This window comes from Arachis stenosperma, chromosome 6, assembly GCF_014773155.1.
Source record: "Arachis stenosperma cultivar V10309 chromosome 6, arast.V10309.gnm1.PFL2, whole genome shotgun sequence".
NCBI classification, from domain to species: domain Eukaryota; kingdom Viridiplantae; phylum Streptophyta; class Magnoliopsida; order Fabales; family Fabaceae; genus Arachis; species Arachis stenosperma.
In genome coordinates this window covers 84,776,333-84,796,204 of record NC_080382.1, presented here as the reverse complement: position 1 = coordinate 84,796,204, position 19,872 = coordinate 84,776,333, and positions in this window count along the sequence as shown.

Sequence of the window (19,872 nt, the reverse complement as noted above, 5' to 3'; positions counted from 1 at the left end):
TGAGCACAATTTGAAGCCAAGAAACTAGGTAAGGAAAAACAACGCTCAGCTCACCAAGTGAGCATTATCGGGCATTCATCAAAAGAAATTCAAGGAAATTGTTTGCCAAATGCTTGCTCCAAGGTTTGAACCCATGACCCAAGGGAAGGAGAGGAGCGCTACTCACAAGGAAAACAAGCCAAAAAATGGCCAAATGCCACGACCAAGATTCAAACTAAGCACCTCAAGGAAGAGAGGAGAGAGAAGCGCTACTTCCTTCACAAAGAAAAATCTAGCGCATGCTTCCCTCAAGTTTCGAACCAAGGACCTCTCTTTGAAGGAGCCAATGCTCAGCTCACTTGGTGAGTAGAGCGCGACCCATGGTGCATCACACAAGCATCTTGACACGGGCTAGGGAAGTGGAGCGCGCATCCTAACACGGTCCAGGGGCACAAGGCGCGCAACAATTTTGCACCAAGGCACCAATGCTCAGCTCACTTTGTGAGCTGAGCATTCCCCTGATGCCCCTTCCAACATTGCACGCTACAAGGGAACCCACACACAAGGCCTCAATGCTCAGCTCAACTTGTGAGCTGAGCATCCCCCTGGAAGCAAATTCTTCATGGGCTGAAAAATCAATCAAAAATCCAATTAAATTCAAATCTTCACCAAATCAAAAGCCCATCCAAATTCCAAAATCCAAGAATAGAAAGTGTATAAATAGGAGCTAGTTTGATGTAATTAGGACCTCTAGAATCACTTTGGAATTTTCCTTGAATTTCCATTTTCACTTTTGAGCTTTTACTTTGGAATTTAGTTCATAGAGAATTGGGGAGGAGAATTGATCTCTCTTCTTCCTTGTTCTTGCTTGAGCACTCTTTACTTTTTATTTTGGATCTTGGGTGAAGAATTGAAGAACATCTGTTTTAATCTCACCTTGAGATCCCTTGCTTGAATCTGCTGCATAATTGAATTTCAGTTTCCATTCACTGTTTCATCTTCTACTCTTTCTGCAATTTGCTTTCCTTTATTTCTTTTGCAATTGTTCTTGTTGGATCAAGGAAGAATTTGAGAACTAGACTTGTTTTCTAGTCTCTTCCATTCCTGAGATCTTCAATCCTCTTTTAAATTACTGCATATTAAGCATTGCTCATTTTCTGTTCTTAAATTTTCAAAGCATTCTTACTCTTCTGTTTGAGATCTACCTTAATTTAATTCATCTTCTACTTGTCTGTTCCTTGCAATTCACTTGTTCTTGTTTAAATTCTGCAATCCCAATTCCCAATCCCTTTTATTAATTCAAGCAATTTATACTACTTGCATTGTAAGATTCAGCTTCTTTACTTTTTTTGCTCTTTAATTTATTGCAATTCTTCCCTTCTCCTTTACATTTCAAGCAATTTAGCTTCTGTTAATCACAAACACTCAACCAATACTTGATTTGCTTGACTAAATCAACCACTAAACTAAAATTGCTCAATCCTCCAATCCCTGTGGGATCGACCTCACTCATGTGAGTTATTATTACTTGATGCGACCCGGTACACTTGCCGGTGAGTTGTGTTGGATCATTTTCCACAACATCAAGTTTTTGGCGCCGTTGCCGGGGATTGAAATAATTTGACAATGATTAAGTGAAGTGGAGGTCTAGATCAAGCACTTTTTCTTTTCTGTTTCTTTAATTTTTGATTAACCCACTAACTGTTTGAATTTTTGCTTAAGCTAACTAAAACTTCACTCTAGCAATAGATTGAAGTGTCATTGGTTTTGTGTGTTTCTTGTGTTTTGTTTATATGACAGATACAAGAAGAGCTACACTGATGATTGGATTTTTGATGGGTTAGAATTTCACAAGTGAAATCTCGTTGAAGTATAGTCTCTAAGCCAAAAATAATCCTCTCATACAAAAATTTGTTTGTCACAAGTACAAACCCCCTAAAATCTATAAACCAAAGTATTTAAACCTCGGGTCATCTCTCAAAGGACTTGTAGGGTAGTGTTCTTGTTATTGGTTATGGACTTGTTTATTTTGGCGTTTTGGATGAGAAATATGAATAGTAAATGATAAGAAAACATTATTAACAAAATGGTCTTGGCAAGGTTTGGTTGTCAAGGGTCTTCATCATTATCACTAGCCACAAGTATGGTAGTTGCAAGGATTAATCCCACTTAGTCATCCTTAAATCAATTAACAAAGGAAAGTCAAGTGAGTTATATCAATCCTAGTCCATAAATCCTAGCTTTCCACTAATTGGATTAATGAAGGCTAAAGTTAACGGCTATCAACTATCAATCAATTGGACACTAGTGACTCAAAAAATTCTAAGTTACCTTCTCAAGCCAAGAACATAAAATTCTAGTCTAACATTCTTCCAAGCATTTAATCAAACACTTGGAAGGCACAAAAAAAATGTTTAGTCAATCACAACAAGAATGAATTCTAACTACAATTGAATGTAAGGAATTAACAACAACAATCAAGGAAATCACAATTATCATGAATTATTACCTCAAATTGCATTATTAAAAGAAAACAAAGAGAACAAGAGTATCTCAATTAAAAAACCTAGAAACAAAATAAGAGAAATTACAACAAGAGGATAGGGATAGAAAGAAGAACCAAAGTGTAGCAATCATCAATTGAAGGTAGAAGTAGAAGGAGACTTGAATTAAACCTAGAACTATGAGATCCTAATCTAACCCTAATTCCTAATCCTAAATTCTAGAGAGAAGAGAGAGCTTCTCTCTCTAACTCTAACTACTTCTAAAACTAAACTATGACTAATGATCAAAAGTATGTTGATTCCTCTTCAATCCTTGGCTTAAATAGCATCAGAAATGAGTTGGATTGGGCCCACAAGGCTTCTAAAATTGCTGGCCACGTGTTGCATTAAGTGGGTCATGTGCCACCATTGGCGCATCCGCGTATTGTGCGCGTGCGCGCCGCGATGCAACTATGGCAAATCTTATATCGTTTCGAAGCCCCGGATGTTATCTTTTCAACCCAACTAGAACCGCATCAATTGGACCTCTGTAGCTCAAGTTATGATCAATTAAGTGCAAAGAGGTCGGCTTGACAGCTTTTTGGTTCCATCATTTCTTCATGAGTTCTCCAACTTTACATGCTTTTTCTTCATTCCCTTGATCCAATCTTTGCCTCCTAAATCTGAAATCACTTAACAAACATATCAAGGCATCTAATAGAATCAAGGTGAATTAAATTTAGCTATTTTAAGTCCTAAAAAGCATGTTTTCACTCTTAAGCATAATTAAAGGAGAATATACAAAACCATGCTATTTCATGGCATAAATGTGGGTAAAAGGTTATAAAATCCCCTAAATCAAGCAGAAGATAAACCCTACAAATGGGTTTTATCAACCTCCCCACACTTAAACCAAGCATGTCCTCATGCTTAAGCCAAGAGAGAAACAAAGGGTATCAACATTTATTCCATGTAAATAAACTATATGCAACCTAAACTATATGCAACTAAATGCAAAATGGTTTTATCTACTTGGTTAAAAATAAATCAATCCTCCAAGTGCATGTATAAACGGGTAGGGCTAATGTCATATGACGATTCATGAATCCTACCAATTCAAGTGTAGAAATGAAGTTCAAATAGACTTGCGAGAAGAACGCTCATGAAAGCCGGAAATCAAGGAAGTGAGCATCGAACCCTCACCGGAAGTGTTTGCACTCTAGTCGCTCGGTGTTTGGGGTTGATTCTCTCAATTCTCCCCTAATCATGCTTTCCAAGATTTGTTTTTCTTCTAACAATCAACAATTATTCAAAGCATGCATACATGTGTCATGAGGTCTTTTCTTTAGGTTGTAATGGGGCTAGGGTCAAGGTAGGATCATATATGGCTAGTGGACTTAGGATTTGAATCTTTGATTAACTTAAACTTTCCCACCTAACCTATATAATAACCTATATAATTAAGTACTAATCTAACTCCCCATTCCTCACTTTTTCGCATACTCATGCATTCTCTTTTGATTATCACACATATGCATTGATTTTATTTGAACTTTACTTTGGGGCATTTTGTCCCCTTTTATTGCTTTCTTTTTTTTCTTCTTTTTTTTTTCTTTCTTTTCTATTTTCATATATATCATTTTTTTCCTTTTGTTTTTCTCATTTTTTTTCTAGAATATCAATGCATAAGGTCTTACATTTAATTAACACATAAGTATGTACCCGATTCCCAAATATAAGAGTACAAAACAAAACACATCCTTTTACCTCAACCAATGTCCCTCCCAAGTTTCCCACACTTGAATGATGCTCACACACACTAGCCTAAGCTAATAAAAGATCCAAATAAAGGACATTTATTGTTTTTCGCTTTAAGGCTTGTAATGTGCTAAAATTGAGAATAAGTGGGTTAAGCGTAGGCCCAAAATTGGTTACAATGGAGAGTAAAAGGTAGGCTATTTGGGTAAGTGAGCTAATGAAATGATGGCCTCACTCATATAAATGCATGAATACACAAAATAATGGACATAAAGAATCAAACAAATCAAAGATTACATTCATAGAAAGAGAATAATGCACACAAGAAGGACGATAAGTGGTTATAAGATGTAACCACGCAATTAGGCTCAAAACTCACATGCTTGTGTGTTCTTAGCTCAAAAACCATGTTCCAAAATACATTCTTTCAAGCAAGCTTAGCATCAAAAGTTTTTTTTTTCAAATTGGTAGGTTGCCCTAAAAAGGTTTCTTGGGAAAGAAATCATCATCCTAACCAAGTAGTCCTAATAAGAAGAAGGTAGTAAAATATGTACAAATTCTAACTAACATGCAACCTATCATGCAATGCAATAACTAACTAACATTGGTGTTGAAAAAAAAAAATTGTTACCCATGGAGATCGGTCGACGACCTCCCCGCACTTGAAGATTGCACCGTCCTCGGTGCATGCAAAGAAGAGCAGAGTGGATGGGTTGCTACAATTGATGAGCTCCTCAAATGGTTGTGTGGATGACTTGTTTGTTGCCCCATTTAACAGCTTTTTCTTTCACCCTTCTTGGTGGCCAACCTAAAAGGAAAGAAAAAGAAAGAAAGTTAAGCCTATAACAAAGATATCAAAGTAAATAGAACATAGGCGGGGGCTAATGCCAAATAAAGGTATGGTTCTCTACTACATGGTAGCAAAGCATGTAAAAGAGAAAACAATATAAGCCACGGCATATCAACTAACACTTGATGCAAGAGTAAAGTTAAAGCATGAAAAACATATTGAGCATCAAGATCAAATAAGAATTGACACAAACAAGATTAGTGATAAGCATGAGGGCATTTGGTCCCAACCTAACTCAATGATGATGAAGCACAAAAACAAAGGATAATGAGTTAGGAAGGACTAAAGCACTACCTTGTGTGTGGAACAAACATTTTAATTAATGTTAAACAGGTCATAAAGCACCAAGATAAAGCAAGAGAGTCTCAATAATTGAGTATAAGAATTCAACACTATTATTGAAATGACACTTAAAAAAAACTGAAAACATGCTATAGAAACAAAATGAAAATGGAAAGAGTAGAAGTATGCGAATGTAATGAACAAAAGAAAATGGAAGATGAGAAAAAAACTCTTTTTTTTTTACCGACGCGTACGCGTCATGCACGTTTACGCATCAATGGGTATATTGGTCGAAGAATGCGTACGCGCCAAGTGCGCGCACGCGTGTGCCGAGTTAGGCGAGAGGCATAATGTTGGCCCAAAAGTGGTACAACTCTCGGGTAAAAGTTCCGGGGGTGCAGATTGTGCAATCGACACGCACGCGCACAGTGTGCGTGCGCGTGCATCGCGAATTTAAGATCATGTGCGCGTACGCGCCAGGTGCGCGCACGCGTGCATAGACTTGTGTCTTAGGCCCAATGTTCGCACAGTGCAGGCCTAACTTTCGGGTTTTTGGCTAGGGTAGAATTTTTGCATCCACGCGTACGCGTACAGTGCGCGTCCGCGTGGATGGTCGAAAAATGCTCAGGTGCGCGTACGCGTTATGTGCGCGCACGCGTGGATGGTGTTCTGTTTTTCAAAATTTTTTCTAAGTTCTTGCACCAATCCAAGCCTTTCAATCCTCCAAACAGCTACCAAAACACCCTAAAACCTTATTTATCATATTATACTTCTAACTAAACTTAACAAACTAATAAAAACATGAAATTAAACTAATTCTACCAATATTTACAAAGAAAGAAAATGAAAAGATGTTACCATGGTGGGGTGTCTCCCACCTAGCACTTTTGTTTATTGTCCTTAAGTTGGACTTATGGAGAGCTCCTCTCAAGGTGGCTTGTGCTTGTACTCATCTTGGAACTCCCACCAATGCTTGGTTCTCCATTGTGCCCCAAGACTTCTTATTTGTTGCACCAAGTGTTGATGGAGTTCTTCACAAGCTTGGGGCTCCCAAAGTTGATCCTCATGTATACCGGGATCCCATATCTTGTTTCTACACCCATCTTTAAGTTGATCATTATTAGTCCATATGGGTGGCATGACCTTAGAATTCTCAAAGAAGCTTCCAAACAACTTCCTAGACCCATGCAATTTGGTTCTACACCAACCATTGCTCTTGAATTTTGAGCTTACAACCATCATAAGCTGAGAATGATGTTTCCAACCACTACACAACTCTTTCCTACTCTTAACTCCACAAAGAGCTCTAAGTTGACCATCATTTTCAATTAAACCATATTCAAGTGAGAAAGTAAAGCTTAGGGATAAGAGTTTTACCCACTTGAATGTTGTGTTGTATGGTGACTTGGGGAGGGAGACCTCCCCACACTTAGACAATGCAAAGTCTACTTCTTTAGGCTCTTCTTTGGTTGTTTCCACCTCTTCGCAAGCTTCTTCAATTTCAACCTTTTCCCCTTTTTCACTTGGCTTGGTGTTGTCTTCAAGAACTTCATCTTGCCCAATGGGAGGTGATTCAATTTTGGATAGGAATTCATTGATGAATGAATCCATCTCTTGATCAACCTCTTCATATTCTTCAATTTCGATATACACCATGCCAACGTTTCCCTCTTGGTAGCTCTCTTTTGATTCACTCTCTTCTTCATTGTTCACCAAGGGTATGAGAGGTTGTGCACACTCTTCTATAATTTCAACTCTATGTCTAATGGGAAAGGATTCCATTGTAGAGAGAAATTCATCCATGATTGAATCCATCTCTTGATAAGCCTCTTCCAAGTCTCCAACGATGATATGCCTTGGAGGTTGCGCACCCTCCTCAACATCGATATCAAGCTTCTTGGAAGAGTTCTCCATGATGCTACATTCCCATGGACTTTCAACATCTCCCAAATCTTCAACCACTTCTTCCTTTTCTTCAATGATCATAGGCTCCTCCAAATGTTCTAACACAAAATTTGACTCCTTCTTCTCCACCGAATTTTCTAATTTCTCCTTCATGCTTTGCTCTTCTTTTGACTTTTCACATGTGGTCACGGAAGTACCTTGAGTATTCAAGCATTGGTGGGCTAAAGTGTGCACCACCTTGGTCAAATTGGTCACAAACTCAAGTGTATCCCGCTTCATGGCTTCTTGTCCTTGGAGTAACAAAGTGACAGGATCGGCTATTGGGGCTTGGGGTGAATAGGAAGGTTCATTATTTTGGAGAAAGGGTTCATGGTAGGAAAGTGGTTCTTCTTGGTAAGGGTATGTAGATGGTAAGTATTGAGGTGGTTCATGGTAGTAATCTTGATAGGGTTGTGGTGTTTCTAAAGGTTCTTGCTCATAATGGTCATAAGAATATGGTATGGGTGATTGGTCATATGATGGATATGGATCATAGGGCGGTGTTTGGTAATGAAAGGCTTGTGAGAATGGTTGAGGGCTATGTTGAGGTTCATGTTGAGGATGAGATTCATAGGCATATGATGGTGGTTGTTGAGTGTCACAAAAAGAGTCATCATAGCCGTTAAATTGACATGCATTAGGATGGAAATTATACCTATAAGTATCCGGAGGTTGTTGCCAATAGGAGTGATCAATTCCTTGAGGCTCCTCCCATCTTTGTTAGTTCCATCCATGGTACATGTTGCCATTAAAGTCCACATTTCCTACAACACAATTAGAACCAAACTCAAAGCCAAAGTGAGAATTCATAATGAGAGAACAAAATAAAACTAACAAAAATTAAGAAACAAACAAAAGATAAACCTATTCACAATATTCACATATGTACAATAACCAATAACATAACACCATTGCAAATCCCTGGCAACGGCGCCATTTTGATGATTGGATTTTTGACGGGTTAGAATTTCACAAGTGAAATCTCGTTGAAGTATAGTCTCTAAGCCAACAATAATCCTCTCATACAAAAATTTGCTTGTCACAAGTACAAACCCCCTAAAATCTATAAACCAAAGTATTTAAACCTCGGGTCGTCTCTCAAAGGACTTGCAGGGTAGTGTTTCTGTTATTGGTTATGGACTTGTTTATTTTGGGGTTTTGGATGAGAAATATGAATAGTAAATGGTAAGAAAACTTTATTAACAAAATGGTCTTGGCAAGGTTTGGTTGTTAAGGGTCTTCATCATTATCACTAGCCACAAGTATGGTAGTTGCAAGGATTAATCCCACTTAGTCATCCTTAAATCAATTAACAAAGGAAAGTCAAGTGAGTTATATCAATCCTAGTCCATAAATCCTAGCTTTCCACTAATTGGATTAATGAAGGCTAGAGTTAATGGCTATCAACTATCAATCAATTAGACACTAGTGACTCAAGAAATCCTAAGTTACCTTCTCAAGCCAAGAACATAAAATTCTAGTCTAACATTCTTCCAAGCATTTAATCAAACACTTGGAAGGCAAAAAAGAAAAGTATAGTCAATCACAACAAGAATGAATTCTAACTACAATTGAATGTAAAGAATTAACAACAACAATCAAGGAAATCACAATTATCATAAATTACCTCAAATTGCATTATTAAAAGAAAACAAAGAGAACAAGAGTATCTCAATTACAAAACCTAGAAATAAAATAAGAGAAATTACAACAAGAGGATAGGGATAGAAAGAAGAACCAAAGTGTAGCAATCATCAATTGAAGGTAGAAGTAGAAGGAGACTTGAATTAAACCTAGAACTATGAGATCCTAATCTAACCCTAATTCCTAATCCTAATTCTAGAGAGAAGAGAGAGCTTCTCTCTCTAACTCTAATTACTTCTAAAACTAAATTATGACTAATAATCAAAAGAATGTTGATTCCTCTTCAATCCTTGGCTTAAATAGCATCAGAAATGAGTTGGATTGGGCCCACAAGGCTTCTAAAATCGCTGGCCTCGTGTTGCATTAAGTGGGTCATGTGCCACCATCGGCACGTCCGCGTATTGTGCACGTGCGCGCCCCTATGCGCGATGCAACTATGGCAAATCTTATATTGTTTTGAAGCCCCAGATGTTAGCTTTCCAACCCAACTGAAACCACATCGATTGGATCTTTGTAGCTCAAGTTATGATCAATTAAGTGCGAAGAGGTCGGCTTGACAGCTTTTTGGTTCCATCATTTTTTCATGAGTTCTCCAACTTTACATGCTTTTTCTTCATTCCCTTAATCCAATCTTTGCCTCATAAATCTGAAATCACTTAACAAACATATCAAGGCATCTAATAGAATCAAGGTGAATTAAATTTAGCTATTTTAAGTCCTAAAAAGCATGTTTTCACTCTTAAGCATAATTAAAGGAGAATATACAAAACCATGCTATTTTATTGCATAAATATGGGTAAAAGGTTATAAAATCTCCTAAATCAAGCATAAGATAAATCCTACAAATGGGGTTTATCATACACCCACCTTTCATGAACAAGACGAACGAACCCTCAGGAGATTAAGAAGAGCTGATAGAGGGAAAAACATTGTTGGAGAGGAGGAGTCAGAAGAAGAATTTCAAGACATGGAGGAACATTCAACCAATCCACCGGGAGGAGCAGCCAATAACAACAACAATCCACCACAGAGGAGAGTTTTGGCCTCCTATACATTTGCAAATCCTAGACATTGTGGAAGCAGCATTTTAACTCCAAATGTTAATGCAAACAACTTCGAACTGAAGCCACAACTCATCACCTTGGTTCAAAATAATTGCTCTTATGGAGGAGGACCACTTGAAGACCCCAACCAACACTTGTCTACCTTCTTGAGGATTTGTGACACTGTCAAAACCAACGGTGTGCCTCCTGATAGCTACAAGCTACTGGTCTTTCCATTCTCTCTCAGAGACAAAGCCACTCAATGGTTGGAATCCTTCCCAAGAGACAGCATCAACAATTGGGATGATTTGGTAACCAAGTTCCTTGCGAAATTTTACCCACCTCAAAGGATCATTAGGTTGAAGACTGAGGTACAAACATTCACACAAATGGAGGCTGAACCCATCTATGAGGCATGGGAGAGGTACAAGGCTCTAATCAGGAAGTGTCCTCCTGAAATGTTCACTGAATAGGATAAGTTGCAGAATTTTTATGAAGGCTTAACATTGAAATCCCAGGAAGCATTGGATCACTCAGCTAGAGGCTCTTTGCAACTCATAAAAATTGCAAAGGAAGCCCAGAATCTCATTGATATGGTGGCCAACAACCAATACTTCTTTGCTCACCAAAGGCAACGTCAACCATCACAAAGGAAAGGAGTGATGGAGTTGGAAGGAGTTGATTCAATCCTAGCTCAAAACAAAATGATGCAACAGCAAATTCAACAACAATTTGAGCAAATGGCCAAGAGGATTGACAATCTCCAAGTTGCAGCAGTCAACACAAACCAACCATCAACCACTTGGGGGCAAAATGAAGAAATCCAAGAGGAGCAACAGCAAGAACAAGTCCAGTATATGCACAATCAAAATTCTGGATCAAATGAAGTCTATGGTGATACTTACAATCCCTCTTGGAAAAACTATCCCAACCTCAGATGGGGAGACAACCACAATCAAACTCAGCAACCATGGCAAAGGAACTCAACTCAAACTAATTAGAAAAACACAAACCATAATAACCAGCCGAATAATAACCAAACCACATACAGAAGACCACAAAACACCTACCCCAATGCTAACCATCATCCATCCAATAATCAAGCCTCTAACCAAAACACTCATCCTCAACCCTCAACACCCCACAATTAACCAATCTCACAAGATTCTCAGAGAATTACCAAATTGGAGCTCTTAATGGAAAAATTGATGCAACACCAGGAGATGACAACAAGGAACCAGGAAGCCTCTATGAAGAATATGGAAAGGCAACTTGGACAGCTCTCCAAGCAGATTGCCATTGAAAGACCATCAAGCTCACTACCAAGTGACACTATTCCTAATCCAAAAGAGTAGTGCAAGGCAATATAGCTATGGAGTGGAAAAATCCTGGTGAAAAATGAAGAAGCAACCAAGAAGCCAAAGGAAAGTGACGAGAAACAAGCTGAAGGAGAGAAAGCCAATGATGAAGATGCAACAGCAAGCAAGCAGCCTCAGAATCCGCCTCAAGAAAAGGAAGACCAGGCACCAAAATCAAGAAAAGAGAAGGAAGCAATGGGAGAGTCAACGAAGGAACAAAGGCAGGAAGTGAACTTCACACCTCCATTGCCCTATCCTCAAAGGTTCAGCAAAGAGACTAAGGACGAACACTTCCCAAAATTTCTTGAAGTCTTCAAGAAGTTGGAGATCAATATTCCCTTAGCTGAAGCACTTGAGTAAATGCCCCTGTATGCAAAGTTCTTGAAAGAACTTATCAACAAGAAGAGGAGTTGGCAAGTTAATGAAACCATACTACTTACTGAAGAATGCAGAGCATTGATCCAGAAAGGACTTCCCCCTAAACTTGAAGATCCTGGAAGTTTCTTTCTATCCTGTGCCATTGGTAGTATGACCATCAACAAGGCAGTGTGTGACTTAGGAGCCAGTATCAATCTAATGCCTTCCTCTCTAGTGAAAAAGCTATGCATAGAAGAGGTAAAACCAATACAGATGTCTCTAGAATTAGTGGACAAGTCAGTGATATATCCCAGGGGTGTGATTGAGAACCTTCTAGTCAAGGTAGACAGATTTATCTTCCCTGCAGATTTTGTAATCTTAGATTCAGATCAAGACGAGGGTGACTCCATTATACTGGGAAGACCGTTCTTGGCCACTGCTAGGGCCATTATAGACGTAGAGCAAGGAGAAGTAACCCTCAGAATGCATGATGAAAGTGTAACCCTGAGTGTACTGCCAGAAACACAGCTCAGTAATAAAAAGAAGGAAGATACGGAAACTGACAGAGAAAATCTGCAATGGAAAGAGGGAATCAGCAAGACAAACAACAGATGCATTCCCAAGCAAGAGATAAATGATACAGCAGATCAAAAAGAGGAAGAGACTGTGCAAAATAATGAAGAAGTTCAAAAAGACATTGGAGTGTTGGTAACTAAGAAACGAAATCTCAAGAAGAAGCCTGTTGTCAAAAAAGAAGGATCAACAAAATGAGGGAAGAAAAACAAAAACAGAATCAAAAAGGGTTGGAAGAACAAAAAAATTCCAACAGAAAGGCTTTCCAAAGGTGACAAAGTGCAATTGGTCTATCAACAACTGGGAGCAAGTCAACAGATTGATGACTACTATACTGTGAGCAAATACTCTCATTAGAGCATGCTGAAATAGAGCATCATGGAACAAAGAAAAAGCTCACAATTAGAGGGGAAAAGTTGAGGCACTACAGTCATCAACCACCATAAAAGAGGGGGTCAATGTCAAGCTAGTGACAATAAAAGAGCGCTTGTTGGGAGGCAACCCAACCTGAGGTAGTTTTCTTTTCATAGCTATTTCAATAAAAAGGTTAATTAGCTTTATCTATATTGCAAAAAGCTAAGTTTGGTGTTGCACACCAAAATAATATAAGGGAGAATGAAGGATTCTAAGTTTGGTGTTCCACCAAAATCCCATCATAAAACATATTCTCACCTCCTGCATAATGCCAGCTTTGAGCATTTAGATAAACTAGTTAACTATTTTGTTGTTTCCAAGTCATTAGTTTATTGCTTTTGAAAAAGAAAAAGATTTCACAAATAATTTGTTGCATGAGAAACATTGGCAAGGAACTAAGTTTGGTGTTCACACACCAAAGTAAGTTCAAAAGCCACACATAAGCTTTGAAGATCAATCGGATACCTAAAGGGGTTGAAAAGCAAGCAACATTTGAGGAGTATGCAGGAAAATAGCCAAACATTTACATCCTGACTCACAAGGAGCAAACAAAAGGAAGAATGAAAAGATGCAGCCCAACAGGTAGTATTTATACTTGATCCTTGTTATTGTGTAATGAATTAATTCAGAGACTCCTTTATGCCTAGCTGGAATGATCATTTAGTTGCAAATGGAAGTACACGCTAGAGAGAACTATCTGCATAATAATTGTCATCCTTCACTAACTTGAGTACTTTGTTTTGTTTTCCCTTGCTGTTTGAATAAAAGAAAGATGTTTGACTTAGAAAAGTAATTGTTCAATATTGCAAAAGTTAGAATGAAAGTTAGTGGTAGTATGTGCTTGATTTAATTGATAGTTCATAGAATAAATGCTACAGAATGACTTGTTACTTGAAGCTTAAGCTAGTTTGCTGCTATGATCCTTCAATTAATGAAAGTCCCTTGAAAACAAATCAAAATAGATAGAAAAAGAAGAAGAAAAGCCAAAAGTTGGCAAAGAAACAAACAATAAGGCTAGACACCAATAGCTTGGACCCTAGGACACATGCCTGTGGTGTTTATGTACTAGGATATGCTTGGACAAGTAAGTTCTAAGGAATATTTTAAAACTTGGCAACTTAGATCAACTGATTTGGGATTGCCAACTGAAAGTCCACAATAAAGAGCAACCTAGCTACAAAACATTTAGTTATCCAAAGAGATGCTGGGCATCAATGATCCTAGGAAGAAAGAGTGAGCCATGTGTCTATGGTGAAGAAATGTTGAGTGAAATTAAGCCAAAGGCCACTGCAACATTTGCCACCAAGTCTTTAATAAGTAATAAGCTCTTTATGCAAAAGAAAGAAGAAAAGCTAACAAGGGAAGTGATCAAAAAGTAAGGCATTGTAACAGCAACCTTAGTGGACCCTTAAGGAAACATTGTTTGTTTTGACAGCAAGTAATAAATGAGCTACTTTTGAATCTGCATAAAACCCCATAAGCCAAATTCAACTATCTGCTTAATAAGGACATATATACTTATCTATTTAATTCTATGTTCTCTTATGTTTGATGCTTGCTTGGGGACAAGCAAGTTTTAAGTTTGGTGTTGTGATGACAAGTCATCTTAGCCTAGTTTCGCTAGTCTTTTTCTTTGTTTTCATTAGGTTTTATGCACTTTCTTGCATTCTAAGTAAGTAATTTGGAATGAAAATGCATGACTTCTTTAAATCAAACAACCACCATTTAATTGATGCTAAATCATGAGGTTTGGACTAAAATTGATTGATTTTTAATGATTTGTAAACCTTGTGAATTTGGTGATACTTTGATTGTTTGTTTTGATTTCTTGTAGGTGAAGAAAAGAAGAAAAGAAGAAAGCGTGGCTTAAGAAGTGTGGCTCAAGGAAAAGAAAAGTGTGGCAAAGAACATGAGGAAGCGTGGCACATGAAAGGAGCACAACAAAAATTTCTAAGGAAGCAATGTTTCAATGCTCTGCTCACTTTGTGAGCTGAGCACAATTTGAAGCCAAGAAACAAGGAAAGGAAAAACAATGCTCAGCTCACCAAGTGAGCATTATCGGGCATTCATCAAAAGAAATTCAACGAAATTGTTTGCCAAATGCTTGCTCCATGGTTTGAACCCATGACCCAAGGGAAGGAGAGGAGCGCTACTCACAAGGAAAACAAGCCAAAAAATGGCCAAATGCCACGACCAAGATTCAAACTAAGCACCTCAAGGAAGAGAGGAGAGAGAAGCGCTACTTCCTTCACAAAGAAAAATCCAGCGCATGCTTCCCTCAAGTTTCGAACCAAGGACCTCTCTTTGAAGGAGCCAATGCTCAGCTCACTTGGTGAGCAGAGCGGCTACCCATGGTGCATCACACAAGCATCTTGACACGGGCCAGGGAAGTGGAGCGCGCATCTTGACACGGTCCAGGGGCACAAGGCACGCAACAATTTTGCACCAAGGAACCAATGCTCAGCTCACTTTGTGAGTTGAGCATTCCCCTGATGCCCCCCCAACATTGCACGCTACAAGGGAACCCACACACAAGGCCTCAATGCTCAGCTCAACTTGTGAGCTGAGCATCCCCCTGGAAGCAAATTCTTCATGGGCTGAAAAATCAATCAAAAATCCAATTAAATTCAAATCTTCACCAAATCAACCATCCAAATTCCAAAATCCAAGAATAGAAAGTGTATAAATAGGAGCTAGTTTGATGTAATTAGGGCCTCTAGAATAACTTTGGAATTTTCCTTGAATTTCCATTTTCACTTTTGAGCTTTTACTTTGAAATTTAGTTCTTAGAGAATTGGGGAGGAGAATTGATCTCTCTTCTTCCTTGTTCTTTCTTGAGCACTCTTTACTTTTTATTTTGGATCTTGGGTGAAGAATTGAAGAACATCTGTTTCAATCTCACCTTGAGATCCCTTGCTTGAATCTGCTGCATAATTGAATTTCAGTTTCCATTCACTGTTTCATCTTCTACTCTTTCTGCAATTTGCTTTCCTTTATTTCTTTAGCAATTGTTCTTGTTGGATCAAGGAAGGATTTGAGATCTAGACTTGTTTTCTAGTCTCTTCCACTCCTGAGATCTTCAATCCTCTTTTAAATTGCTGTAAATTAAGCATTGCTCATTTTTTGTTCTTAAATTTTCAAACCATTCTTACTCTTCTGTTTGAGATCTACCTTAATTCAATTCATCTTCTACTTGTCTGTTCCATGCAATTCACTTGTTCTTGCTTAAATTCTGCAATCCCAATTCCAATCCCTTTTATTAATTCAAGCAATTTACATTTCTTGCACTTTAAGTTTCAGTCATTTATATTTCTTGCAATCTAAGTTTCTGCACTTTATATTACTTGCATTTTAAGATTCAGCTTCTTTACTTTTTTTGCTCTTTAATTTACTGTAATTCTTCCCTTCTCTTTTACATTTCAAGCAATTTAGCTTCCGTTAATCACAAACACTCAACCAATACTTGATTCGCTTGACTAAATTAACCACTAAAATAAAATTGCTCAATCCTTCAATCCCTGTGGGATCCACCTCACTCATGTGACTTATTATTACTTGATACGACCCGGTACACTTGCCGGTGAGTTTTGTGTTGGATCGTTTTCCACAACATCAGCTTGCCTCCAACTACTATTGTCAAGGCAATCAGAAGCTTCCTAGGACATGCAAGATTTTACATGCGGTAAAGATTTCTCTAAAATCGCAAAACCCATGTGTAATCTCTTGGCCACCGATGTTCCATTCGTCTTTGACAAAGAATACATGCATGCCTTTGAAACTCTGAATGCCAAGCTTGTCACTGCTCCTATCATCTCTGCACCCAACTGGGACTTACCATTTGAGCTAATATGTGATGCCAGTGATCATGCAATTGTCATAGTTCTAGAACAGAGACTGGTGCACGAAATTGCAATCACATTTTTGCAATCTGCATAACTAACCAGTAAGTGCACTGGGTCGTCCAAGTAATACCTTATGTGAGTAAGCGTCGAATCCCATGGAGATTGTTGGCTTGAAGCAAGCTATGGTTATCTTATTGATCTTAGTCAAGATACCAATTATAGTTATCAATTGACTTGCAAATAAACAAGAGAGCATGGGTTAAATAATACTTATTATCCATTAATGGAGAATATGTTGGAGTTTTGGAGATGCTTTGTCTTCTGAATTCCTACAACATAATGCTTTCTTACTTTCAAACATGCAAGGATCCTTCCATGGCAAGCTGTATGTAGAGCGTCACCGTTGTCAATAGCTACTTCCCATCCTCTCAGTGAAAATGGTCCAAATGCTCTGTCACAGCACGGTTAATCATCTGTGAGTTCTCGATCATGTCGGAATAGGATCCATTGATCCTTTTGCGTCTGTCACTACGCCCAACACTCGTGAGTTTGAAGCTCATCACAGTCATCCAATCCCTAAATCTTACTCAGAATACCACAGACAAGGTTTAGACCTTCCGAATTCTCAAGGATGCTGCCAATGGATTCTAGCTTATACCACGAAGATTCTGATTAAGGAATCTAAGAGATACTCATTCAATCTAATGTAGAATGGAGGTGGTTGTCAGGCACACATCCATGGGTTGAGAATGGTGATGAGTGTCATGGATTATCACATTCATCATATTAAAGTCTGAATGAACATCTTAGATAGAAACAAGTGTGTTTGAAGGGAAAAGAGAAAGAATTGTATTAATTCATCGAGACGCTGCAGAGCTCCTCACCCCCAACAATGGAGTTTAGAGACTCATGCTATCAAAAAGTACAAAGTTCATATCTAAAAATGTCAGGAGATACAAAAGAAGTCTCTAAAAGTTGTTTAAATACTAAACTAGTAAACTAGGTTTATAGAAAATGAGTAAACTAAGATGGTAGTGCAGAAATTCACTTCTGGGGCCCAATTGGTGTGTGCTGGGGCTGAGACTTAAGCTTCTCACATGCTTGGGCTGTTTCTGGAGTTAAACGTTAGGTTGTAAACTATTTTTGGCATTTAACTCCAACTTGCAACCTGATTCTGGCGTTCAACGCTAGAATGCAACATGGAACTGGCATTTAACGCCAGTTTACGTCATTTATCTTTGCGTACAGTATGGACTATTATATATTGGTGGAACCTGGATGTCTACTTTCCAACCCAATTATGAGCGCGCCAATGGGACTTCTGTAGCTCCAAAAAATTCATTCCAAGTGCAGGGAGGTCAGAATCCAATAGCATCAGCAGTTCTTTTTCAGCCAGAATCAGATTTTTCCTTAGCTCCCTCAATTTCAGCCAGAAAATAGCTGAAATTATAGAAAAACACAAAAACTCATATTAAAGTCCCGAAATATGAATTTTGCCTAAAAACTATTAAAAATATACTAAAAACTAACTAAAACATACTAAAATCTACATGAAATCACCCCCAAAAAGTGTATAAATATCAGCTCATCACAACACCAAACTTAAACTATTGCTTGTCCCCAAGCAACTAGATAGATAAAATAGGATAAAAAGAAATTAAGAAGCAATAATATCTCAGAGTTTGAAGTGAAGCTCAGATTCCAATTAGATGAGCGGGACTAGTAGCTTTTTGCTTCTGAACAGTTTTGGCATCTCACTTTATCCTTTAAAATTCAGAATGATTGGCATCCATAGGAACTCAGAGTTTAGATAGTATTATTGATTCTCCTAGTATGGTATGTTGATTATTGAACACAGTCACTTTATGAGTCTTGGCCGTGGCCCTAGGCACTTTGTTTTCCAATATTACTACCGGATACATAAATGCCACAGACACATAACTGGGTGAACCTTTTCAGGTTGTGACTTAGCTTTCTAGAGTCCCCAATTAGAGGTGTCCAGAGTTCTTATGCACACTCTTTTACTTTGGATCACGACTTTAACCACTCAGTCTCAAGCTTTTCACTTGGACCTGCATGCCACAAGCACATGGTTAGGGACAGCTTGATATAGCCGCTTAGGCCTGGATTTACTTCCTTGGGCCCTCCTATCCATTGATGCTCAAAGCCTTGGATCCTTTTCACCCGTGCCTTTTGGTTTAAAGGGCTACTGGCTTTTCCTACCTCTTTTGCTTCTCTTTTTTTCACTGCTTTTTCTTGCTTCAAGAATCAATTTCATGATTTTTCAGATCAGGAATAATATTTCTCTTGTTCATCATTCTTTCAGGAGCCAACAATTTTAACATTCATAAAATTCAATATCAAAATATGCACTGTTCAAGCATTCATTCAGAAGACAAAAAGTATTGCCACCACATATAAATAATTAGAATTTTCTTTATTAAGAACTCGAAAAAAAAATATTGCCTCTTTATTCTAAAAATCTACTATTTTATTCATGTTTGATGATGATGAGAAAAATAAATTATAGCTTAATAGGAGATAAAATCAAAATAGATATACTAATTACTACTAATCATATATAACTTCTAAGGTAATCTCCTATAAGAACAACTATCACAGAGTTAAGGCTAAGATTAGGACTCAACAACCTTTATTTTGGGAGGTGGATACTCCTTTAATCTGTTGGGTGCCTGGCCCTTCAAGAGATAGCTTCTGACGCTTCAGTTCACACCCTTGCTCTTCTTGTTCCTTGAGCAGTTTGCAAAGTATGCTATTTTGATTTTGCTATTCTTCCTTTAATTGTTCCATAGCTTCTTGCAACTTGGTGACAAATGCTTCAAGACGCTCCCAGTATTCAATTTGTGGGATTTCTGGAAGGAACTCCTTTGCTCTCCTTTTGATGGGGTCGTCCTGCACCTGTTGTCTTTCCATTGACTTTTTGGTGATTGGTTGCTCAACTGAGATATACTCAGTTACTCCCATCTTCACTCCAGCATCTTTACATAGCATAGAGATTAAGCTTGGATAAGCCAATTTGGCATCTTTGGAGTTCTTGTTCGCAATTATGTAAAGTTCACATGAAATCAGCTAATGAACTTCCACTTCTCTTCCCAACATAATGCAGTGGATCATTACTGCTCTTTTAATGGTGACATCAGAGCGGTTGCTAGTGGGCAGTATAGAATGCCCAATGAAGTCCAGCCAGCCTCTGGCGACTGGTTTGAGATCTTCTCTCTTGAGTTGATTTGGGACACCCTTTGTGCTTGTTGACCACTTGGTTCCAGGGATACATATGTCCTCTAGAATTTCGTTCAAGCCCTTTTTTGTTCTCATCATTCTCCT